Source organism: Leucoraja erinacea, chromosome 21, assembly GCF_028641065.1.
Source record: "Leucoraja erinacea ecotype New England chromosome 21, Leri_hhj_1, whole genome shotgun sequence".
NCBI lineage: Eukaryota > Metazoa > Chordata > Chondrichthyes > Rajiformes > Rajidae > Leucoraja > Leucoraja erinaceus.
The window spans coordinates 15,276,054-15,302,408 of record NC_073397.1 but is presented as its reverse complement, the minus strand read 5'-3'; the positions used below and the strand labels follow the sequence as shown (position 1 = coordinate 15,302,408).

Below are 26,355 nucleotides of genomic sequence, written 5' to 3'. Positions count from 1 at the left end.
ATGTATTACTTGTGCATCAATATCTACTCAGAAATATGAGGTATTGTCTATCATGACTGAGTGCTACTCATGAGGCTCGCTGAGAAGGGATGTAGTTTGAAAGTGATAAGAAAAATGAAGGTAGACAAAATTGCTGGAGAAACTCAGCGGGTGCGGCAGCATCTATGGAGCGAAGGAAATAGGCAACGTTTCGGGCCGAAACCCTTCTTCAGTCATTGAAGCATTTTCTTGTTTCTTTATATCCCTTCCTATAAGTGGAACTTGACCTTGTCACTGTGGATAAAACATAGTATGACCCTCAATCTACACTCTGGGGTGATACACTTTCTAATGATGTGACACCCGAGGCAAAAGCAAGTTGGTGTTTAATTTCTTGCAAAACTTATGATTTTGTTCAACAATAGTATTGATTACTTTTCTCTTCATTTTGTACGGAGGGTGTTGGTTCTGAAGGTCCACGATGCAGGTAGTGCAGTTTCCATTAAAAAAAAAAAGGGAATGATTAAGCTTCATTTGTCGACTCGAAAGTCGTACTATGGCTTTTTTTTAAATTTGCCCCCTGTTCTAAACATTATCATTTATTCTTGCAAACTGTCGCTAAAAGAGGTAGAATTTATTAACCTGCAACGGCAGCATCATGGGTGCAAACAATGTTTCCATTCAGCAATAATGGTGAATATTGCAAGCCCCAAATATTTATGGCTGTTTATTTCATGCATTAAAAACAGATTGCACTTAGAATATTAGATGAAAAATAAGAAAGATGTTGGAGCTGCCTTTGTTATGTTTCGTACTGTCAAATGCTTGTTATTACCCAAGAGAAACCTATCATACGGTTGAAAGAATCTGTAAACATCTTGCGGAGAGCTTCAGAGCGATTAGGCAGACATCCAAGTCTCATCTTCTGTTGAGTTTGGAAGAACGAGAGATGATCACAAGGAAACATCCAACGTGAGGGGGCTTGAGGGAGAGATGCAGAGTTGGTGTTTCCCCTGGATGGGATACGTATGTAGATGCTGGGGGTAACAGTCTGAAGATAAGGTCATGACCATTCTGGACAGAGCTGAGAAGAGATGTTTTCATCCACAACTTGGTGAATCTTTGAAATGCACCATGAGCTTCTAAGACAAGACCTTCTAAACTGAGAAAACTACCAACTGAGCTGCAAGTTAAATTAATTTATCTATCGGCACGTTAAATTTGTTCCATTCATTGAAAAATAAGAAAGTGTAAAAATATGAAGGAAACAGGAACAAAAGAAACATATGGTAGAATAATTCGGGCCCCCGGGGGGGAAAAGGTTGAGAAGCTTGACTTTTATGTCAGAGTTATTGGCAATCTTGCAGGCTGACTACATTTGAAATCCAAGCTCTTGTCATAACAAATACATCAAAAAGCACAGGGCTTTGGCGAGAGAGTAAAATAAGAGAATAGAAGAGGCTCTTGGGAGTGAATACTGTCAATTTGTAAAATATATACTTCTGACGCCGGCTGAACCTAGCTGGAGGTTCATCTGCAAAGTATTGCATCTGCACAGCACAATTATTTGTGTTACGAGGCATTCTTGGCTCTCAAGTAGTGCCGCACAATAGATTAGCGGTAGAGTTGCTGCTTATAGCACCATAGACCCGGCTTTGATCCTGACTATAGGTGTTGTGACCACATGGGTTTTCTCCAGGTGCTCTGGTTTCCTCCCACACTCCAAAGACGTGCAGGCTTGTAGGTTCATTGGCTTTGGTAAAATTGTAAATTGTCCCTAATGTGTAGGATGGTGCTCGTGTACGGGGTGTTGATTGGTCGGCATGGACTCGGTGGGCAGAAGGGCCTGTTTCTGTGCTGTATCTCTAAAGTCTAAGGCTTGTGTACTTGAGTCGCATTCTAGAGACACACCCAAAATGTAGAAATAAGGAACTGCTGATGCTAGTTTACAAAAAAAAGACACAAAATACTGGAGTAACTCAACTAGTCAGGCAGTATTGTTGGCGAACATGGATAGGTGACTTTTCGGGTTAGGACTATTATTCAGACTCAGAATCTGAAGAAGGTTCCCAAACCGAATCTTCACCTATCCATGTTCTCCAGAGATGTTGCCCGACTGTTTAGTGCATTGCAGATCTGGCCCTTCAGCCCACCAGTGATCAGCCCGTACTCTAACACTATCCTACACACTAGGGACAATTTACAATTTTACTGTAGACAATTAACCTCCAATCCTGGACGTCTATGGGGTGTGGGAGGAAACCAGAGCACCTGGAGAAAACCCACGTGGTCACAGGGAGAATGTACAAACTAAGTACAGACAGCAACCATAGTTGGGATTGAACCCGGGTCTCTAGCGCTGTAATGCGGCAACTACCGCTGCGCCACTGTGCTGCCCACACTGTGACCCGCTGAATCACTCCAGTACTTTGTGTCTTCTGAGCTTCTAGGTGGTCTATGATGCACTGGTGGTAGAGGGTGTGAATGGTTAGGGTGCCAAAAATGACTCTGAAAGGACTGTTCTATGACTGATGAATATGCCTTGAAAGAAAATTCAGGAATTAGCAGAAAATCCCTTGCTGATTTGCTTTGTCCATTTCCCATTTGTTTTAGGCGGTAGCAGCGATATAATCATTCGGTGACACAAGATAACTGATACTTTCCAAAGCCGCTAATGTCTACTCCAGTCAGTGGAAAACATTCCATGAAAGAGATGCTGGTTTTGCAGATTATGTAAACCTGGGAAATAAAACCAAACCAATACAAGTTATTCAGAAAGGAGTTTCCTTCAAATGGAAGAAACTGAGCGCAGGTTCCAGCTTCCGCTGTGAGTCATCTGGAGTAAGGTAACAGCCAGCTGTATGTATAGACCCAGCTTGTTTCAGCTGGTGCAGTAATATAGCTGCATCTTTCGATCTTACTGATGCCTGAGTATTGCCAAAAAAAAAAAAATTAGCCAGCTTTTTTACTCTTTTCTCCTGACAATTAACCCGCCCTGACAACTCTGGTGAATTATTTCCCTTCCTCTTCTCCACACAATAGAAAGATTTGTGTTGGTAGGAAAGTACTAGACGTGCAAGGAACTTCAGATGCTGGTTTACAAAAAAAAAAATGCGAAGTGCTGGAGTAACTCAGTGGGTCACGTTGCATCTCTGGAGAACATGGGTGTTGTTTCGGGACAGAGCCCTTCTCGGGCAGTTTGTCCCACAATGTTTGTGCTGAACCTAAGATAAACTAATCCCTTCTCCCTGCACATGATGCATGTCACTCTGTTTCCTGCATATCCATGTGCCTCTCTTAAACGCCATCTGTTTCTGCCACCACCCACTGTGTACAAATAATCTTGTCCCGCATATCACCTTTAAACTATGACCCCCTCTAGCCTTTGACATTTGACATAGGAAAAAGGTTCTGAATGTACTGTTTCTATACCTCTCATAATTTTATAAATTTCTATCAGATGTCCCCTCAACCTCCAGCGCACCAGAGAAGGCAATCCAGGTCTGTCCAATATTTCCCTGTAGCTAATACTACTGAAATCAGCCATCAGTCTGCTAATTTACTGAATAGTGAAAGGCCTGGATAGAGTGCATGTGGAGAAGATGTTTCCACTAGTGCGAGAGTCTAGGACCAGAGGTTACAGCCTCCGAATAAAAGGACGTATCTTTAGAAAGGAGATGAGGATTTGTTTTTAAATCAATGGGTGGTGAATCTGGAATTCATTGCCACAGATGGCTGTGGAGGCCGATGCAATGGATATTTTTAAGGCTGAGATTCGCAGATTAGTACGGGGGTTGTGGGGAGAAGGGCAGGAGAATGGGGTTGAGAGGGAAAAGTAGAGCAACCATGATTGAATGGCTTGATGGACAAAATAGCCTAATTCTGTTCCTAACTGGAATTGAAGAATCTCCGCATCCTTTCCAAAGCCAACACATCATTTTATTGATGGGGTGACTAGAACTGCATGCAATACTCCAAATGTAGCCTAACCAAAGTCTTATGACTATATCGTGACTTTCTAACTCAATGCCCCACCTGATGATGGTATACACACCATATGCCTTATTTACTTGTGATATGCTGCCTTTGGATTACTACTCAAGATAACCAAAGGCACAAAAAAATAGTTTACCAGGAATAATTCCCTGCTCTTAGTATCATTGGGAAGGCAACGCGTGGGTTTTACGCTAAGGGTTGATGGAGTTTTAAATTTGATCCTGAAGATGTCATCTGCCATGCGTCGGTACTCCTGAAGTACTTCTAGGATTTGACAATTATTGCTGATGTGACCCGGCAGCTTTCACCAGCACCTGTGGTGTGGTGAGGGAAGGGAAAGAGGAACAGATTTATAGCGTCAAGCACATCAGGTAGGCAGATGGACATGGAGAGAAGAGAGAAAAGCAGGTTGAAAGGCATTTTTTTAAAAATTGCTGCAGCGTGGAAGCAGGCTTTTGGCCCACCCAGTACGTGCCGACCGGCGATGCTCGCACACTAACACTGCCCTACACACACTAGGGACAATGTACAATTACACCAAGCCAATTAACCTACAAACTTGTACGTCTTGTGGGAAGCAAACAGGAGATCCCGGAGAAAACCCATGCCTGTCACGGGGAGAATGTAAAAACTCCATACAGACAGTGCCCATAGTCAGGATTGAACCCAGGTCTCTTGCACTGCAAGGCAGCAACTCTACCGCTGAGTCACGTGCTGTCGAACCTCTGACATCATTATCCCACTGAGAATGCAAACTAAATTTTGAACTCAAAATAATTATTTTATTATTTATTAGTTGTAATCAAGAGATAGTAACTAGAATCTAACAACGTGGAAACGCCCCCTTTGGTCCAACTAGCCCACTCTGGCCAACATGTCCCATCTACACTAGTCCTACTTGCCGGTGTTTGGCCCATCTATCTATACTATTACTAAAACTCTCATCTTAACTACTTCCAGTTTGCGCTTTTTTAAATTTGCGTAAAAACGTAACCTATATCGCTAGGATTTTTTGCCACCTTACTCACCGTTCTCCTCTGCTCCAAGCTTACCAAGTTTTGTTCCGATCAGTGAAATATTAGAAAAGTTATGAAGGTTTAACAAATTGAGAGATCAGCAGATTGGTCTTCTCGCCTGTCAGTCACCATGAAGGTAACGTCCCTTCTGACACCCGCGGAGAATAAAACCGCGGAGGCGGGGCTGAGTCTGTGAGCAGCGTGCGGGCAGCGGGCAGAGAACAGTGTGACCGGGAGCTGTTGAGTGTGGCCACAGTGCGAGCTGTGTCTGCTGCGATCACCCACCCCCTTCCCCCTCCCCCCCACCCCCCCCCCCCTCCCACACCCCCCTCTTCCCCCACATCTCCCCTCCCCACACCCCCTTCCCCCTCCCCACACACACCCCTCCCCAACCCCCCCCCCATCTCCCACACCCCCTTGATCTCCCACACCGCCCTCTCCCACACCCCCCCCTCCAACAACCCCCCACCGCCCACACTCCTCCCCCCACACCATGCTCTCCCCCCCCCCCCCCCTACCTCCACCCCCCGCCCACAGACACCCCCACACCCCTCCTCCACTCCCACACATGAAGAGGAAGGTGGGGGGGGGGGGGGGGGGAGTGCTGGGGGGGTGAGGGGAAATTAGCCGTGCCTGCGCAGTTAGGGGCTATGGGTGAGTGGAATATTGATTAGGGGGAACGGGTTGCATTGGGGGAACACGTGAGTGGTGGAATATTGCGTTGAGGAATGGGTTGCTTTACGGGGACCAGGCCTCCCGTGTGACTGGGACCCAATGGGTCCCACTTATTACCTACCACTCTTTGTGTGAAAAAGATACCCCACAGGTTCCTATTAAATCTTTGCCCCCCCCCCCCCCCCCCCCCACGGGGACCAAAACTAGGTCCTTTGGTTCTCGATTCCCCTGTGGAGAGACTCTGGGCGTCTTTCCAATCTATTCCTCTCGGGTGCGCCTCTACTCGCTGATTCTCCGTACTGTGCTCTATGCAGAAATTGTACATGAAAAGAGAAATACCCCACAGGTTCCTATTAAATCTTTGCCAGATGCTGCCTGACCTGTTGAGTTCCTCCAGAGTTTTTGTTTTTTACTTTATCCAAGTCCAGTTGATTCACCAATCAACTCCTCTTGCCCCAGTACTTCCCCTCGCATCTCTATGCCAACTATCTCCTCTCTGCTCCCATCAGTCTGAAGGAGTCCCACCTCAAAACGTCAGCCATTTTTCTCCCCAGATGCTGCCTGACCTGTTGAGTTCCTCCAGAGTTTGTTTTTTTTTGCCCAGTATCTACAGTATCTTGTCTCCATTTTAATTTGTACCCTTTCTGTGACAGGAATTTACAGAAGCGTAATCAGATACGAAACTGGAATTCCTCATGGGATTTTAACTGAAAGTTCAGTCCTGTTCTTGTTTTAATGGAAACCAACAAATGATGGGTTGTCCATGATTAATCCCTTCATACATATTTATTTTCTGTAAGGATTATGATCTTTGGTTTTCTTAACCAATTTAGGGCAGCAGTGGAGCTGCTGCCTCGCAGCGTCAGAGACCCGGGTTTGTTCCTGATTACGGGTTCTGTCTGTGCGGAGTTTGTACGTTCTCCCTGTGACTGCATGGGTTTTCTCCGGGTGCTCTGGTTTCCTTCCATATTCCAAAGATGTGCAAGTTTGCAGTTTAATTGGCTTCTGTTAATTGCCCCGTAGTGTGTAGGATGCGAAAGTGGGATAACATAGAACTAGTGTGTAAGGGTAACCGATGGTCAGTGTGGACTCGGTGGGCCGAAGGGCCTGTTCTCGCACTGTATCTCTAAACAAAGCTCAAAATTAAATGTGCCTCGCAGTCATTTGTTCATGAGCCAATCGATCTACAATAGCTGGAAGTCTCACTGTTTCTGATTTAACACCAAAGTAAAAATAATGGAAGGTTTTGATGTTCTTCTGTTGTCTGTGCCTCGGGCTAGTTATTAAAACATTTTGTCTGCTTCATATAACAAATTCCATTTATCTCGTTTCTTTAACATGGCTTAAACATCTCAAGGGATTTCACAGGAATGTTAGCAAAGAAAATTTGAAGCTAAGCAACATGGTAAGGCAGGCGCCAGAGGTAGGTTTTGATAATCTTCTTAAAGTTATAAGGATAAGTGCGGAGAGGTTTAGGGAGGGAATATTAGATCTTTGGTGCTTGGGAATTATAGCAGCATACTGTCACAAATAATTAAGAATATGCAATTGGAGGGCCAGACATTCTTAATGGTTTTATGGGTAGATAATATTACAGAGGCAGGGATTCATAACACTATGGGACTCATGGATGGACATAGATTGGAAAGACTTAGAGGGGTGGCACAGTGGCGCAGCGGTAGAGTTGCTGCCTTACAGTGCCAGAGACACGGTTCGATCCTGACCACGGGTGCTGTCTGTATGGAGTTTGTACGTTTTTCCTGTGACCACGTTGGTTTTCTCCGGATGCTCCAGTTTCCTCCCACACTCCAAAGATGTACAGGTTTGTAAGTTAATTGGCTTTGGTAAAATTATAAAATTGTCCTTGGTGTGTAGGATAGAACTAGTATATGGGTGATTGCTGGTCGGCATTGACTTGGTGGTCCGAAGTACTGGTTTCCACATTGTATCTTGAACCAAACTAAACTGAATTAAACCTGTATCCACCTGTCACTTGGCTGGCTCTGTTCTGCCCACTCCTCTGTTCCAGCTTTGTCTCCCCTACGGCAATCAGGCAGAAGAAGGGTCCCGACTCAAAATCTCACCTATCCATTTACTTCAGACATGCTGCCTGACCCGCTGAGTTACTCCAGCACTTAGAGTTTTTTTAATTCAGATTATTAACATGGACTCAAGCAGCTTTAATTATAATCACCATCAGAAGGTCGTTAGGTTTGATCTACCTTGATGTGAAATTAGTTTCTGAAACACAGTTGCTGTGACTGCGCAGAAATGTTAGTACCCACCCATTTAACTCACATGTGAAACAAATATAATTCTTGGCGGTTATCACTTTATCCCTCAAGAATATAACTTCTGGGCTTGATGGAGCAGAATTGTATCCATGTTCATGAATGTTTCACCAATTTTGGAGTGGATTATCAACTAATCCAGCAAAGGCATGCTTCTAATTCTAAAAACAACATTGTGCGATTGAATTTATTTTCCTTTGAAAGTGCTGATTGATCGAGCCCAGGAGTCGTTTACGCATACGGGAATCAAATAGACCTATGCTTTAAGAAAATATGTTTGATTTAGGATTAATGGTTCATATGGGATACAGTAGTGTAGTGGTTAAATTACTGGATTAGTAATCAAAAAGACTGCTGAATATCTGGAGCCAAGTGTGTGAATCCCCTTGTATTATCTGCGTGCAGCTTAGTTTACTTTAGAGGAACACCGTGGAAACAGACCCTGCGGCACATCGAGTCCACGTCGACCAGTGATCACCCGTACACTTGCTATATCCTGTACACAAGGGACAAATTACAGAAACCTACAAACATGCATGTCTTTGGAATGTGGGAGGAAACCCAGAGCATCTGGAAAAAACCCACTTGGTCGCAGAGAGAACGTACAAACTCCATACAGACAGCAACCATAGTCAGGATCCAACCCAGGTCTCTGGCGCTGTAAAGCAGCAACTCTACCACTGCACCACTGTGCTGCCCTTAAATATGGCTAAGCAATTCCCAGAAGCCTTTTATTGAAACTTGCTTTTAAAAAAAAACAAAGCAACTATCAATAATGGTGGCCATGAAAATATAAGCATTATTGTCATTAATATTTTCCAAGGAAGAAAATCTGCTGTCTGGCTTTTATTTGACTCAGATTTCCTGCACTGTAATTGTTTATTATCTGCCAAAATAGTCCAATTTAGGAAGCAATTAAAATGGAACACAAAATGGTGGTGTTATCAACAATGCCCATGTCCCATATCTGAAAGATACATTGGAGCAGAATTAGACCATTTGGCCCATCAAATCTGCTCTGTCATTTGACCATGGATGATCCATTGTTCCCTCTCAACCCCATTCTCCTGCCTTCTCCCTGTAATTTTTGGCGCCTTTACTAATCAAGAACCTCCCAATCTTAAAAAAAAAAAATTAAGTACTCCACCACCGTCTATGGCAATTAATTCCACAGATTCACCACCCTCTGGCTAAAGAAATTCCTCCTCAACTCCATTCTAAAAGAACACCCTTTTATCCTGGGCCCGTGCCCCCTGGTCCTAGACTGTGCCCCTAGTGGAAACATCCTCTCCAAATCCACTCTATCTAGGCCTTATTAATGTAGATTCTGCATATGAAGTTGTCTGCTCGTGAACCTAAACCGCGAATGAACGGTTTATGAATTTAAAGTGTATGAGGACTGTACAATGTGAGTTTTCAGTCCAGTGCCAATATTTTATAGCTGGAGTTTTGATGTTTGAAAATTTACTCCATGGTAACAAAACATCCATCTGGTCTGCATGGAAAGATATCAGAACAAATATTTACGATGTTTGTGGTGAGTTACCTCATTCGATTTGAACAGGGTGGAAAACCAAATAACCAGAGAACTGTATACATTTTATTTTCTCACCCAGCTCCGTGGCTCTTGCTATGAGACTTACGTTTAACCAGCACCTTTCAGAACCTCAAGAAGTCTCAAAAGTGCTTTCCACCGCTGATGAAGTACTGTGTAATGATAGAAACAAGGAACTGCAGATGCTGGTTTACACAAAAGGACACAAAGTGCAGGAATAACTCAGTGGATCAGGCAGCATGCCTGGAGAACATGGATAGGCGATGTTTTCGGACTGAAGAGCAGTCCCGTCCCATAATGCCACCTATCCACGTTCTCCAGAGATGCTGCATGATCCACTGAGTTACTCCAGCACTATGTGCCTTTTTTTTTTGTAAACCTGCATCTGCAATTCTTTGTTTATACAGACCATAGAGTCATACAGCGTGTAATGGTTTCATTATGGTAGCCCTGTTAATATGTTATTCAGCTGTGTTGTGTTGGACTGGCCTGTTACATATATCATTCTCTTAGCGAGAAGTTCAGGCAGATGAAATTCCGTAAGAAATATAGCCAGATGAGGCAAGAGCTGTCTGAATTATTAGTCCTGCCCCAGCAATCCCATCAGAACCTTTGCTTTGAGGAAGTATTCATTATCTCGTCAAAGGACAATAAATGACAAGGAACTCATTTTATGGGATATCACATGTGCTGACATGTACTCTGACTCTTTTGTCCCTGAGATGATACTATTATGCCGTGAAGATTTGACTTATTTCAGGGTTTTATTCCCGGCAGTAACATCTGCACGCAACCCCACTGTGTCACATATGCCTTTCTGCAAGATCTATCCACCTGTACTCATATTCCTCTGTACTCACTTTAGAATGGAGATGAGGGGGGATTTATTTAGTCTGAGTGTGGTGAACCTGTGGAATTCATTGCCACTGAAGACTGTGAGGCTAAGTCAATTGATATTTTTAAGATGGAGATAGATCGATTCTTGATTAGTGTGTGTGTGTGTCAGGGGTTATTGGGGAGAAGGCAGGAGAATGGAGTTGAGAGGGAAAAATAGATCAGCCCTGATTGAACGGCGGAGGAGACTTGATGGGCCGAATGGCCTAATTCTGCTCCGAGAACTTACGAACTGCCCGCAATACCATGTAGAATCATCTTTAACCTTTGCTCATATAGCCCTTGTAAATTGATTTATGTGTACAGTAAATTCTGATAATCCACTATCCATTTACTTAGAAACCTCAATGTTTACACTTATGCCTCACACAATGATGTTCATTGTGCTCTCATTAAACTCACCTGGGACATTGGTGCTGTGCTTCCCTCTTTACACACTAGGGCCCTAGTTGCTGCCTCCAGTTTAACTCAGCAGGGCTCCATAGAGTCATAGGATTAGACAGCATGGAAACAGGCCCTTCGGCCCACTTGCCCACACCGACCAACATGCCCCATCTACATTAATCCCACATGCCTGTGTTTGACCCATATGCCTCTAAACATGTCCTATCCATGTACCTATCTAAATGCTTCTTAAATGTTGCAACTCAACTACCTCCTCCAGCAGACCGTTTCATATACCCACCACCCTCTGTGTAAAAATGGTACTCCTCAGGTTCCTATTAAATCTTTTCCCCCTCGCCTTAAACCTATGTCCTCCGGTTCTCGATTCTCCTACTCTGGGCAAAAAGACTTTGTGCATTTACCCAATCTATTCCTCTCATGATTTTGTCCACTCCAGTTTACGATACGAGCAACTCGGCGGGTCAGGCAGCATTTTTGAAGAACATGGATAAGTAGCATTTCGGGTCGGGACCCTTCTTCAGTCTGAAAAACGGTCCTGAGCCGTAACATCACTGACCCATGCTCTTCAGGGATGCTGCCTGACCTGCCGACTTACTCTAGCACTTTGTGTCCTTTTGTGCAAACCAGCGTCTGCAGTTCCTTGTATCTACTTCTCCATTTACAGCAACTTCTTTAAACTTATCTGGTTCACTGGAAAGTTGATTAAATGGTGTAACATTTTTGAAAAGAATGAATTAAAAGTATGCAGCGTTACTAATAGAAATAACATCCAAAAATCTGTCAGTCTAGCACTACTAAAATCTTGGCAACCCCGTATTATTGGAATATTAATGTTGTTTGTGGAAGGGACTGGGCTGAGGATGGAAATGGGATGCCTAGTTCTAAAGAATGGACATATGGAATGGATACAAAAGTACACAGGAATTGTCAAGTCAAGTTGAGTTTAAGGTTGTATGCAGAAGTACGGCAATGTCCAAGTACAATTAAAATCTTGCTTGCTGCAACATTGCTGACACATATATCCTCAGTCAATGCATAAGCACATAATTTAACACCACAAGACATAGGAGCGGAATTAGGCTATTCGGCCCATCGTCATTCAATCATGGCTGAGCTAATTTTCACTCTGCTACCTACCCCCCCCCCCCCCCCCCCCCCCCCCCCCCCCTATCCTGATGCTCTTACTAACCAAGAACCTATCAACCTCTACTTTATGTATAATTTGTGTATAACTTGTGTATAATTTACACGTCAGTGAAAGAAAAAGACAACACAAATAAATAAGACATTATTGCAAAGCACAATATGAAAGAAAGTCCATGGTAGTGCAGGAGGTAGCCCATAATATTTCATTACCAAAATAGGATTTGGGTTGTATAGAAACATGGAACTGCAGATGGTGGTTTACAAAATAAGATACAAAGTGCTGGAGTAACTCAGGGTATCCGACAACATCTCTGGAATACATGGATAGGTGACGTTCCAGGTCGGGACCCTTCTTCAGACTGACCTGCTGGCTGACTTCTTCATTTTGTGTCTTTTTGAGGGTTTTGCAGGTTGATTCAAGAAGCTGATGGTAGTAGACTAACTGTTCCTGAATCTGATGGTGTGCAACTTTAGACTTTGGAGATACAGTGCAGAAACAGGCCTTTCAGCCCACCGAGTCCGTGCCAACCAGCGATCACCCCGTACACTAGTACTATGGACCATTTACAATTTTTACCAAAGTCAATTAACCTACAAACCTGTATGTCTTTGGACTGTGGTAGGAAACAGGAGCACCCGGGGAAAACCTATGCAGTCACGGGGAGAACGTACAAACTCTGTACTCACAGCACCCACCCCTAGGTTTCTGGCTCTGTGAGGCAGCAACTCTGCCACTGTGCCGTCCTGCGATTAAGGTGGATGTCCTGTCTTTAAGATGAATAAAACATTTTAAAATAATCTTCCCTGTTTCTAGATTTCCTCAAGTAATTATGAATTGCTCAATTTAAATGCACAATTCCATAGTCTGGAGAGATGGGAAGAATTATCGATAATGCATCTGCAATTTCGTAAACACTTTGCATGATGGCTATCGGGGCCTGGACAATGATCTGTCTTTCATTATGTTATTTTCTCAATCATTTCCATTCTTCAAATGAAATGATATACTATTTGTTTTTGTCTTGACATGTACCTAGTAGTTGCATTTTTTGTAATATGCCTGTTTGAAAAGCAATCTAATATGGCCATTTCCAATATTGGCTAATCTGCCACTGCCTTTATTGAACGACGGGGTTATCTCTCAACACTATCTTCTTATTATATCTGCAAAAACTTTGTACACATTAATAAAGTAGCATTGAAAAAGGACCAGCAAAAATATCAGTTACTGGAGGACTAATTTCCTTGAGATCAGACTGGAATTAAAGATTTGTAGATAAAATGATAGGTAAATAAGGCCTTTAATAAGTGATGAATTGAATACAGATTAGACATGGTCCTATTTTTATTTTGCTTGATTGAAACATACAGCATGGAAACTGGCCCTTCGGCCCACTGAGCCTAAGCTGACCATCAATCACCAATTTACACAAGTTCTATGTGCAGGAAGGAACTGTAGATGCTGGTTTAAAACGTAGACACCAAATGCTGGAGTAACTCAGTGGAGCAGGCAGTATCTCTGGAGAGAAGGAATGAGTGACGTTTTGGTCAAGCCCCTTCAGAAGAAGGAGGTCTGAAGAAGGGCCTGGACCCGAAACATCACCCATTCCTTCTCTCCAGAGATGCTGCCTGCATACTCCAGCGTTTTGTGTCTATCTTATGTTTATCTTTCTGTTCTGGGCCTCCTCCACTGTCAGAGTGAGGCCGCACACAATTTGGAGGAGCACCACCTCATATTTTGCTTGGGCAGCTTACAACCCAGCAATATGAACATTGATTCCTCTAATTTCAAGTATCCCCTGCATTTCCTCTCTTTCCCCCCCCCTCCCCTACACTAGTCATCCTACTAATTCCACTGTTTGCATCATTGGATCCCTTCGTTATCACCTCTGGTTTGTGTGATGGCCTGGGATGCACATTTTAATCACATAAAAAAGTCATCAAGTTGAACAGGATATACTGTAGTTAATAAACAAATTGAACATGTGGTGAGACCGTCCAAGCATTATTTTTTATAAATGCTATCTTTGTCAAATTGCAAGCGAGTTTAATTTCCTCTTCCCTCGAGAGGCTTACTTGCTTTTACTGCACCGACTGTACACTTTCATTGAGGTTTTCCTCTTCTTCTTAAGCTGTTTCCTCTGCTGCTGTACTATCCTTTGAAGTTATTCCAATTAATAGACGAAGCTTCTCTATTTTAATTTGTTGTTCATTTGGGGGGAAAAATCAACATTACAAACATATAATAACGGACCATGGGTGTGGGCTTTGTTCTACCCTCTGTTATTTACTTGCATTCCTTGCACTTTCATCCCATAGTCATCGAGTCATACAGCGTGGAAACAGGCCCTTCGGCCCAACTTTCCCACACCGACCATCATGTCCCATCTACATGAGGCTTACCTGCCTGCATTTGTCCCATATCCTGTCTTAGCCATAAACCTTAGGACATAAACCTGTCCTATCCACGTACCTGTCTAATTGTTTCTTAAACGTTGCAATAGTACCTGCCTCAACTACCTCCTCCGGCAGCTCGTTCCATACATCCACCACCCTTTGTGTGAAAAAGTTACCCCTCAGATTCCTATTAAATCTTTCCCTCTTCATCTTAAACCTATGATCTCTGGTTTTCGATTCCCCTACTCTGGGCAAATGACTCTGTGCGATTACCCAAACTATTCCTCATGATTTTATACACCTCTATAAGATCACCCCTCTAATACTCTATATGTCTTACAGTATATAACTGCAACATGACCTCCCAACTTCTATACTCAATACTCTGACATATCAAGGTCAATGTGCCAAAATCTTTTTTGACCACCCATTCTACCTATAATGCTTATTGTTCATGATATGTACCATTGACTTCATTGCCATGTCCTGCTGCTTCTTTGCTTCCTCAAGGATCTCTTCCATCAACCGGCAGATGAGATGAAGTGGCACAAAATCTCCTCCCATGTTTCGATGGCATGGGCTCCAGGTATTCTACTCCGAGTCAGCCTTTCTGCACAAACCTTATGCCACAATATTGCATTAGGATGTAATTAAATTACTCAATGAAAATCATTCACTTCATTGTGAATTAGTGTCTAGCTGCCTCTCCCAGCTCATTAATGGTCCAAACATTTTGGCACCCTAAACATTCAGTCCCTCCATCGTGAGTGTATTGAAACATAGAAACATAGAAAATAGGTGCAGGAGTAGGCCATTCGGCCCTTCGAGCCTGCACTGCCATTCAATTTGATCATGGCTGATCATCCAACTCGGTATCCTGTACCTGCCTTCTCTCCATACCCCCTGATCCCTTTAGCCACAAGGGCCACATCAAACTCCCTCTTAAATATAGTCAATGAACTGGCCTCAACTACCTTCTGTGGCAGAGAATTCCAGAGATTCACCACTCTCTGTGGGAAAAATGTTTTCCTTATCTCGGTCCTAAAAGATTTCCCCCTTATCCTTAAACTGTGACCCCTTGTTCTGGACTTCCCCAACATCGGGAACAATCTTCCTGCATCTAGCCTGTCCAACCCCTTAAGAATGTTGTAAGTTTCTATAAGATCCCCCCTCAATCTTCTAAATTCTAGCGAGTACAAACTGAGTCTATCCAGTCTTTCTTCATATGAAAGTCCTGACATCCCAGGAATCAGTCTGGTGAACCTTCTCTGTACTCCCTCTATGGCAAGAATGTATTTCCTCAGATTAGGAGACCAAAACTGTACGCAATACTCCAGGGGTGGTCTCACCAAGACCCTGTACAACTGCAGTAGAACCTCCCTGCTCCTATACTCAAAGACCAATAAGGACATCACCTTGTGGATGGTCCATGTGTAATTGCAGTCAGTTGACAAGACTACTTTCACAAAAGCCCAAACCTCACATAACACAGTTGCACAGCTGGTAGAACCACTGCCTCACAACATCAGAGACCCGGGTTCGATCCTGACCACGGGTGCTGTCTGCGTGGAGATTGCACATCTCCCTCTGGTCACTTGGGTTTCCTCCGGCAGCTCTGGTTTCCTCCCACATCCCAAACAAGTGCCGGTTTGTAGGTCAATTGGCCCCATGTAAATAGCCCCGAGTGTATAGGGAGTGGATGCAAAAGTTTCCTCATCATTTTGTTTAAATCATGGCTCTCTCTCCCAACACTTGAGGAGCGTCCAGATCAAAGGAAGAGCAATAGTTCAAGATGGCAGCTTCTTAAAGCCTAGTATGGCAGAACAATGAATGGAGACACAAGAAACTGCAGATACTGGAATCTTGCGTAGAACTGGATATTATTGCTTCCATCACAGTGAGGAACATGGGGAGTCTGCTGTCGTGGATGCTTATGTTAACTTTTATGTAGTTATGTGTCTTGTTGCTTTTATTTTGTATGGCGGTATGGTATTTTGAGTTTCACTGTACCTTAATTGGTACAACTGACTTTGAAACCTTGAACTGAATGGAAGTCAGTAGGTTAGGCTCATCTCTGGAGGACATGTATAGGCAGCATTTCGGGTTAGGACGCTTCTTCGTCTTGGCGATGTTTTGAATCAGACTGATTATTCAGACTCAAGAAGGGTCCCAACATGAAACATTGCCTATCCATGTCCTCCAGAGATGTTGCCTGACTCGCTGAGTTACTCCAGCACTTTGTGTTTTATGCTGAATAATAAATATTAGCCTTACCAGGAATACCCATTCGACTTCATTTGACTTGATATCCATTAGTTGTGGCAGTGTATGCAAGAATATTACATCTAATAGTATGTAACATGGTTAAATAATGTTAACTTCTAATTGCTACAGTGTCATAATTAAATAATTGAGTTCCCAGTGTAAGAAGGAGATGCAGATGCTGGTTTAAATCGACGATAGACACAAAATGCTGGGGTAACTCAGCGGGACAGGCAGGATCTCTGGAGAGAAGGAATGGGTGACGTTTCAGGTCGAGACCCTTCTTCAGACTGATGTCTGCTGAATTAGTGCCAGGCCGATTTCACTCTATAGTTAGAACTGAAGAACTGAATAGTCATGGATTCTATCCCTAGCAATAAACAAGGTGCTGGGGTAACTTTGAGGGTCAAGCTGCATCTGTGGAGGCAGTGAGATGGTCAATGTTTCGGGCCAAGACTCTGCCTCAAGCCCTAATCATGCAGGGGGTCACTGCATCAGGTCCTGATGATTTAGGATCACAACCCTGCAGTGGGCTTAGGGGTGGCATGGTTGCGCAGCGGTAGAGTTAGAGACCCGGGTTCGATCCTGACTACTTGTGCTGTCTGTATGGAGTTTACTCATGCTCCCCGTGACCATGTGGGTTTTTGCTGGATGCTCCGGTTTCCTCCCACATTCCACAGACATGCAGGTTTTGTAGGTTAATTGGCTTCTGTAAATTGTCTCTAGTGTTGTAGCATAGTACGGGGGTCATCGTTGGTCGGCGAGGCCTCGGTGGGTCGAAGGGCCTGTTTCCACGCTGTATCTCTAACTAAACTAAACCCAAAACCTCAAACTTTCTGCATCCTCAACCCATTGAATTCTACCAGTATTTTGCTCCAAACTCCAGCATCTGCAGTCTTGTGTGTCTCCATGATCCTATTCCAGTTCAAGCCCGGAGAGGGGGAGGGGGTACTATGTAAATATTTCATGATTGCCAAACCTAATCAAACAAAACTCTTGGAAATATCAGGGTGTTTACCCATTTATTAATCTGGATTTGCAAATCTCTATGTCAACCTTCACACTTCCCGAAACCCACAGCACAAAGTGTCCTAGCTTATTTGATTGCCGCTGACTGCTCTATTTCCATAACCCTCATGTTATGTTCTGAAATGTTTAGCCAGCACTTTCCCCAAATGTTTATGAATAAATGAGCCATTCGCCAAATCATTCCAGGCGGATGGTAAATAGTGTAGGAAGGAACTGCAGATGCTGGTTTACACCGATGATGGACACAAAAATCTGGAGTGACTCGGCGGGTCAGGCAGCATCTCTGGAGAAAAGGAAGATGTGACATCTCGGCTTGAGACCCTAAATCGTGTTGTCTCACAACTCGCTCCTTAGGTGCTGGTCAGCTTCACCACACACACACACACCTCATGGGGAACAGAGCAGCAAACAATGGGCCAGATCTCTCCCCACCCTGACCAACGCATCACCCTTCTGTATTTCTTTCTGTCTTTTCACAGACTGGATAACACACAACAAAAGCTTTTTCACTATACCTCGGTACACATGACTGTAAATTAAACTTAACGACATTCCTGGTGATCAACTCGCCTGCAATGCAAGAATGGGCTGATTTGGGGCAACCTATACCGAATCACAACTCACTTCTCTCTCTAATTAGGCCATTCGGCTCATCAAGTCTACTCCACCATTCGATCATGAATGATCTATCTCTCCCTCCTAATCCATTTTCCTGCCTTCTCTCCATAACCTGACACCTGTACTAATCAAGAATCTATCTATCTCTGCCTTAAAAATATCCACTGAAATCTCCTTCATTTCTCTCCACAGACGCTGCCTGACCCTGCTGAGTTCCTCCAGCACTTTGTTGTTGTGCTCAAGATCCCAGCATCTGCAGTTGCTGATGCCTCCCCTTCTCCCATCTGTTGTAAACGCGACTCGTGTCATAGTCACACAGCGTGGAAACAGGCCCTTTGGCCCAACTTACCAACACCGATCAACATGCCCCATCTACACTAGTCCCCCCCCTGCCTGCGTTTGACCCGTACCCTTCTAAACCTATCCTTTTCATTTAGTTTATTGTCACGTTGTACCAAGGTGCAGTGAAAAGCTTTTGTTGGGTGCTAACCAGTCAGTGGAAAGACTATACATGATTGCATTTCGAGCCATCCACATGATAAAGGGAATGTGAACAATGTTTTGTGAATGAATGAATACGTTTATTGGCCAAGTATTCACATACAAGGAATCTGTCTTGGTGCTCCGCCCGCAAGTGACAACATGACACACAGTGTCAGTCACTGTATAGATAAAGCCAGTAAAGTCCCATCAAAGATAGTCCAAGGGTCTCCAATGAAATAGATAGTAGTTCAGGGTCACTCTCTAGTTGTTGATAGGATGGTTCATTTGCCTGATAACAGGTGGAAAGAAGCTGTCCCTGAATCTGGAGGTGTGCGGTTTCACACTTTTGTGCCTTTTCTTAAACGTTGCGATAGAACCTGCCTCAACTACCTCCTCCAACAGCTCGTTCCATACACCCACCACCCTCTGTGTAAAAAAAAACACCCCTGAGGTTCTTATTAGATCTTTCCCGCTTCACGTTAAATCTCTGCCCTCTGGTTGTCGACTCCCCACTCCCACCCCACTCTGGGCAGTGCATACTTGTAAATCAAACTCCTCTCCAACTCACTGGCAGTCTGCCACAACTCATTTCCATCACGGCTGGCGAATAACTCATGCCACATTTCCACTGAGTAATATCATAAGTGAATGAATCTTCCAATCCCGGGCTGGCTGCCTAACTCACTCCACCTACCGGCTTAGTCTTCCTGCGCTCCAGTGTCTCTGCTCTGCTCTGCTCTGCCAGCGCTGATCTCGCCTTCCTCCTGCCCCTGCCTCTTTCTGTTGCCCCGTGTGTCTGTTGCCCATCGCACCCCTCCCTCACCCCCACCCCCAGCCAGTGTCCCACCCTCCCTCTGCCCCGGACCGGATCTCTGAGGCGGGTGAAGGTAGCTTTTTCTCCCACCCGTTCATTGACTGCTGCCTAACTCCCCGAGTGCAGGATGCCGGCGGTTGGGAAGTGTCAGCTCTGGTGATCTGCTGATACAACAGCCTGTTGCTCTCTCTCTCCCGCCGGGGACATGAACAGCTCTGCCCCGATCGTCTCGGCTGCTCGACTTCACCGAGGTAAATATTTTTCATTGTGTATCCCCCAGCGCCTTGATCCTCCCGACCGCTTGACAGAACGTATACATATATATATATATGCTCCGTAAAACTGTCGCGATCGACCTAAAGAATGTTGGTGTGAGTAACTAACACTCGTTATATCTGTTAAACCCGAGTGCTTATCTACAATGCGTTACTCGCGGGGGATTTGGATTAAAACTTGGAACAAAAATACCATTTTAAGGATGAATGCCATTTGTGTAGTTAATTCAATCTCTATCTCGCTGGTTTTAGGCTATAGTGGATTGTAAGGGGGTGCCATCCCATCCTCACCTTAAAATCCGCTGTAGTCTAAAACCAGGGGGATTTAATAGGAACCTGAGGGGCGACCTTTTCACAGTGGGTGTCTGGAACGAGCTGGCGGAGGAGAAAGTTGAGGCAGGCATTATTACAATGTTTAAGAAACAGTTAGACGGGCACTGGCTAGGTTTAGAGGGATATGGGCAAAATGCAGGCAGGTGGTAGTAGTGTAGAAGGGGCATTTTGGTCGGCGGGGGCTAGTTGGGCCGAAGGGTCTGTTTCCACACTGTATCACTCCATGACTCAACATATCTTGAGGTACACTTAGTAATTGAGTTGGTCAGGCAGCACCTCATAGAGTCATAGAGTCAGCCCAACTTGCCCATGCCGACAAGATGCCCCATTTATACCAATCCAATCTGTTCATGTTTAACCCATATCCCTCTAAATCATTTCTATCCACATAAGAAAATGGAAAGGTGAACGGTCCCAACCCGAAACGTCGCCTATCCATATCCTCCATAGATGCTGCCTGACCCACTGAATTATTCCAGCTTTTTTTGCTCAATATACCAGGATTTGCAGCTCTCATCTTCCTCATTGAAGACCTTTAAACTATCTTTAATGGAATTTGTCAGACTTTATCTTGCATTAATTAAATGTTATTCCCTTTATCCTGTACCTGTACACTGTGGGTGGCTCAATTATAATCATGTTCAGTCTTTCTCCTGACTGGATAGCATGCAACAAAAAGCTTTTCACTGTGCCTCGGTACATATGACAATAATAAATTAAACCTTGTGTCTCCAGATATCTTGCAATGCCCACTTTTTACATGTCAACCGAGATGGATTATTCAACATTAGATAACACAGTGGTCTCCAATCCTTTCCGTATCTAATCTCCACTTTACAGGATATTTGTTAAGTTTAGTTTAGTTTAGAAACACAACATGGAAACAGGTCCGAGTAGGAAGGAACTGCAGATGTTGGTTTAAACCGAAGATAGACACAAAAAGCTGGAGTAACTCAGCAGGACAGGCAGCATCTCTGGAGAAAAGGAATAGGTGATGTTTCAGGACGAGACCCTTCTTCAGTCAAGTTTCAGGTCGAGACCTTTCTTCAGTCTGAAGGAGCTGCAGATCCAGCACTTTGTGGGTTTATATCGAAGATAGACATAAAATGCTGGAGTAACTCAGCAGGTCAGGCAGCATCTCTGGAGAAAAGGTACGGGTGACGTTTCGGGTCTGAAGAAGGGTTCCGACCCAAAACGCCACTCACCCTTTTTCTCCAGAGATGCTGCCTGATCTGCTGAGTTACTCCAGCACTCTGTGTCTGCTATTTAAATTATCCTGTTCTTCAACACACTTGGCCCGAAAGTCATCTCCTGTACACTTTGTGGATTTGAGGTTAATTGGTGTTTTTTTCTAAGGACGGCACTGACAAGATAGGTTGAATGGGCAGCTTTTGAATCTGATTGTAATTACAAGGGACTGCAGATGCTGGTTATACCAATGAAAGATACAAAGTGCTGGAGTAACTCAGCAGGTCAGGCAGCATCTCTGGAGAATGTTTTGAGTCAAAACTCTGATTGTGCAAGATTGGACCTCATTTTAAAGACTTTATATTTTAGCTTGGGTGACCTTGGAGTGCCAGTATGTAAGGTGTATATGCTGGTCGTAAGCTAACTGGAGTGGAATCAAGCAAAACCATGTTTAGTTATCACTGATTTCAACTCATGAAATTTGTTTTTGTTGGGCTTTTGTAAAAGATAAACATAAGATGAGGTAGATGTCCCACCTTCATGCTTCAAGATATTCAACAGAGCCGTCACCTGCAAATTCCCTTCCAAATCACACACCATCCCGCATTGTCTTTCCTGAGAGACATGAGGAACTGCAGGAGCTGGAAACTTGAGCAAAACACAAAGTGCTGAAAAAACTCAACGTGTTAGGCAGCATCTGTGGGGGGAATCTGCGGAGACCCACACCACCCTGACCACACACTCATTTTACCCCTGCCATCGGGAAGAAGATATAGGAACCGGAAAACTGTAACGTCCAGGTTCAGGAATAGCTACTTCCCTACAGCCACCAGCCTATTAAACATTGCAACCTCCAAATAAATTCTGAACTGCATAGACCTGGGAACATAGGTTTTGTCTTTTTGCACTATTATTGTTTGTTTGTTTTTATGTGTTTGTATGTGTACATATACTGTACTTTGAACTTTATGTTCATACATATATATAAAGATAAAGTTCAGCGTATATATAGTGCATTCAGAAAGTATTCAGACCCCTTCACTTTTTCCACATTTTGTTACGTTACAGCCTTACTCTAAAATGGATTAAATTCTTTTTTTTTATCAGCAATCTACACACAATAGCCCACAATAAAAAAGTGAAAACAGGTGTTTAGAAATTTTTGCAAAATAATTAAAAATAAATAACTGAAATATCACATTTACATAAGTATTCAGACCCTTTACTCAGTACTTTATTGAGGCACCTTTGGCAGTGATTACAACCTCAAGTCTTCTTGGGTATCACGCTACAAGCTTGGCACACCTGTATTTGGGTAATTTATCCCATTCTTCTCTGCAGATCCTCTCAAGCTCTCCCAGGTTGGATGGGGAGTGTCGATGCACAGCTATTTTCAGGTCCCTCCAGAGATGTTCGATCGGGTTCAAGTCCAGGCTCTGGTCGGGCCACTTACGGACATTCACAGACTTGTCACAAAGCCACTCCTGCATTGTCTTGGACGTGAGCTTTAGGTCGTTGTCCTGTTGGAAGGTGAACGCCTGCCCTAGTCCGAGGTCCTGAACGCTCTGGAGCAGGTTTTCGTCAAGGATCTCTCAATACTTTGCTCCGTTCATCTTTACCTCGATCCTGACTGGTCTCCCAGTTCCTACCGCTGAAAAACATCCCTATGGCATGATGCTGCCACCGCCATGCTTCACCGTAGATATGGTATTGGCCAGGTGATGAGCGGTGCCTGTTTTCCTCCAGACGTGACACTTGGCATTCAGGCCAAAGAGTTCAATCTTGGTTTCATCAGGCCAGGGAATCTTGTTTAGGTGCCTTTTGGCAAACTCCAAGCGGGCTGTCATGTGCCTTTAACTGAGGAGTGGCTTCTGTCTGGCCACTCTACAATAAAGGCCTGATTGGTGGAGTGCTGCAGATATAGTTGTCCTTCTTGAAGTTTCTTCCATCTCCACAGAGGAACTCTGGAGCTCTGTCAGAGTGACCATCGGGTTCTTGGTCACCTCCCTGAATATGTTAGTAAGTCTCTACCCTAAGGCCTTTCTCCCCCGATAGCTCAGTTTGGCCAGGCTCTATGAAAAGTCCTGTTGGTTTCAAAGTTCTATTTATGAATGACGGAGGCCGCTGTGCTCTTCGGGACCTGCAATGCTCCAAAAAATGTTTTATACCCTTCCCCAGATCTGTGTCTCAACACAATCCTGTCTCGGAGGTCGACAGACAATTCCTTCGTCTTCATGGCTTGTTTTTTGCTATGACATGCACTGTCAACTGTGGGACCTTATATAGACAGGTGTGTGCCTTTCCAAATTATATACAATCAATTTAATTTACCACTTGTAGACTCCTATCAAGTTGTAGAAACATCTCAAGGATAATCAATGGAAACACAATGCACCAAAGCTCAATTTAAGAGTCACAGCAAAGGGTCTGAATACTTACGTAAATGTGATATTTCAGTTATTTATTTTTAATTATTTTGCAATATTTACTAAACACCTGTTTTCGCTTTTATATTATGAGGTATTGTGTGTAGATTAATGATAAAAAAATATGACTAACACATTTTAGAATAAGGCTGTAATGTAACAAAATGTGGAAAAAGTGAAGTGGTCTGAATACTTTCTCAATGCACTGTACACACATATATATACATATGTGAAGAATATGTACATATGTAACAATATAATAAACTGAAAAAGGTTCCAAGTCCAGTATTTATATTATATATATATCTATAGAGAGAGAGAGAGAGCTTTTTCCATTTTATTATATTATTATATATTTACACAAGTAAGTGTAAATAATATATTATATATATATTTACTGCAAGTAAGAATTTCAGTGTTCTGCCAATGTGACAATAAAACACTCTTGACTCTTGAATGGATAGTCAGGACAGGACCCTTCATCAGACTGAATTGCCATTCCTTTCTTGCTTTGGGCCGAGATCCAAGAACTTCTACAGCAGGAGGATGTAAATTCTTGCACCAGAAGGACTGAAGCAATGCAATAGTGCAGACCACCACTATCCCCAATGGGGCAAGTAGGACAAAGTATCAAAGGAGAGCCTTTCCCTGAGATGGTGGGAGAGTATAGGACCAGAGGGCACAGCATCAGAATACAAAGTTGTACCTTTAGATTGGAGATGTGGAGCAAATTCTTTGGAATCTGTGGAAATCATTGTCACAGATGGCTGTGGAGGCCGTCATTGAGTATTTTTAAAGTGGAGATTAATAGGTTTGTGATTAGTAATGGCATCAAAGGTTATGGGGAGAAGGCAGCAGAATGGGGTTGAGAGGGAAAGATGCATCAGCCATGATCGATTGGCAGAACTGACTCGATGGGCTGAATGCTTAATTCTGCTCCTGTGTCTTACCTGCTTCAAGGAAATGAATGAAAAATAATCTTATCGTATGATGCAGTTTTGATTTCTATTGCGACGGCCATAGTAAAAAATGAGAGAGCAGCATAGAACATTGGTCATGGTTTGTTATTGTCACGTGTACTGAGATACAGTGAGAAACTTTGTTACTAATATCAATCTTGTCAGTGATAACCTCCAGATATAGCAGTGTTTAGATGATACAGGGAATATGACTGATCATATGGAATAACATAGAACTAGTGATCAATGGTTGGCGTGGCCTCGGTCAGCCGAAGGGCCTGATTCCATGCTGTATCGTTCAATCAATCAATCAGTATTGGTAAGAGTTATGGAAAAATAAGGAACTACAAAAAATGACACAAAGTGCTGGAGTAACTCAGCAGATCAGCATCTCTGGGGAACATGGATAGATGACATTTCAGGTTGGGTCACTTCTTCAGACTGATTGTGCTGAGAGGAGGGGGAGAGAAAGAGAGGAAAGGAAAAAAGGAGGGGAAGGACGAAGCCTGGTGAGTGATAGGTGGATACAGGTGAGGGGGGAGGTTTTTTTGATTGGCAGATGGTTGGACAAAGGCCAGGGATGAAAAGACAAAAGGCATGAGATGAGGATAGAAGAGGAGCAAATTGTGAAGCCAGAGGATGGAATATAAGTGGAAGGAGAAGGGAGAAATCGGTGTGCATAATAGGGAAGTGAGGGAGAAGGGAGAGAAGAACCTCGAGATCCGTGTAGCTCTGTGAAATCTCTCTCTGCATGGGGAAAAATAGAACTGGAGGTGATTTGCTTTGGATAATCATGGCATTTGTTTGCAGCCTCCCTCTGCAAGTTATCTAGGGGTGAACGGTCCAATTATCCAAGTTGCTGATCAGCATTTGGTCGATCTACTGGTTACACAAGTCTTTGCTGAACAGCTAACTTCAGTTCCTTTTGGCATGGCCTTCAGTCAGTGTGGTGCACTTTAAATGATTGGAGGGGCTTTTTCACTCATGGTAATTAGGGTGTTGGCTATAAGATGTTTGAATGGAATATTCTTCATGTTGATGGCTGGGCAGAGGAATTGAATTCAATATTTAATATGAAGCATGCTTCAAACATGTAAATCATTGCCCTGGCTTGCCTTTGGGATATGTGCACGAAAACCACATTGCCTGAAAATCAAATTAATTTAAGTGCTGATTGCCTGCCTGATCTTATTTTGCATTCTAATGTAATGGCCTGAAGGAATGGATAAGACAAGATGTCAGTCGCTTCTATGCCTGGCCCCACCTGTTTAAGTGATTGAAAGATACAGTAGCACGGTGATGCAGTGGTAGAGTTGCTGCCTCATAGCGCCAGGTTCGATCCTGACCACGGGTGCTGTCTGCATGGAGTTTGTACATTCGCCCTGTGACCGCGTGGGTTTTCACTGGGTGCACTGTTTCCCCGCATATCCCAAAGGCGTGCAGGTTTGTAGGTTAATTGGCTTCAGTAAAATTATAATTTGTCCCTGATGATCGCTGGTCGGCGCGGACTCAGTGGGCTAAAGAACCTGTTTCCGTGCTGTATATCTGAAGGCTAAAGCATGGAAGCATGCGCTTTGGCCCGCCGAGTCCATACCGACCATTGATCACCGGTAC

The 26,355-nt window shown here is 43.7% G+C and overlaps 1 protein-coding gene across 1 annotated transcript in view; it reads left to right on the top strand.

The window, feature by feature from the left end:
• Positions 1-17,194: 17,194 nt before the first annotated feature.
• ppp1r16b (protein phosphatase 1, regulatory subunit 16B) overlaps positions 17,195-26,355 on the top strand; it is a 123,361-nt gene continuing 114,200 nt past the window's right edge. The window contains exon 1 of the mRNA XM_055652181.1: positions 17,195-19,811. The gene's annotated coding sequence lies outside the window, so the exon portion shown is untranslated. The remainder of the gene's footprint in view (positions 19,812-26,355) is intronic.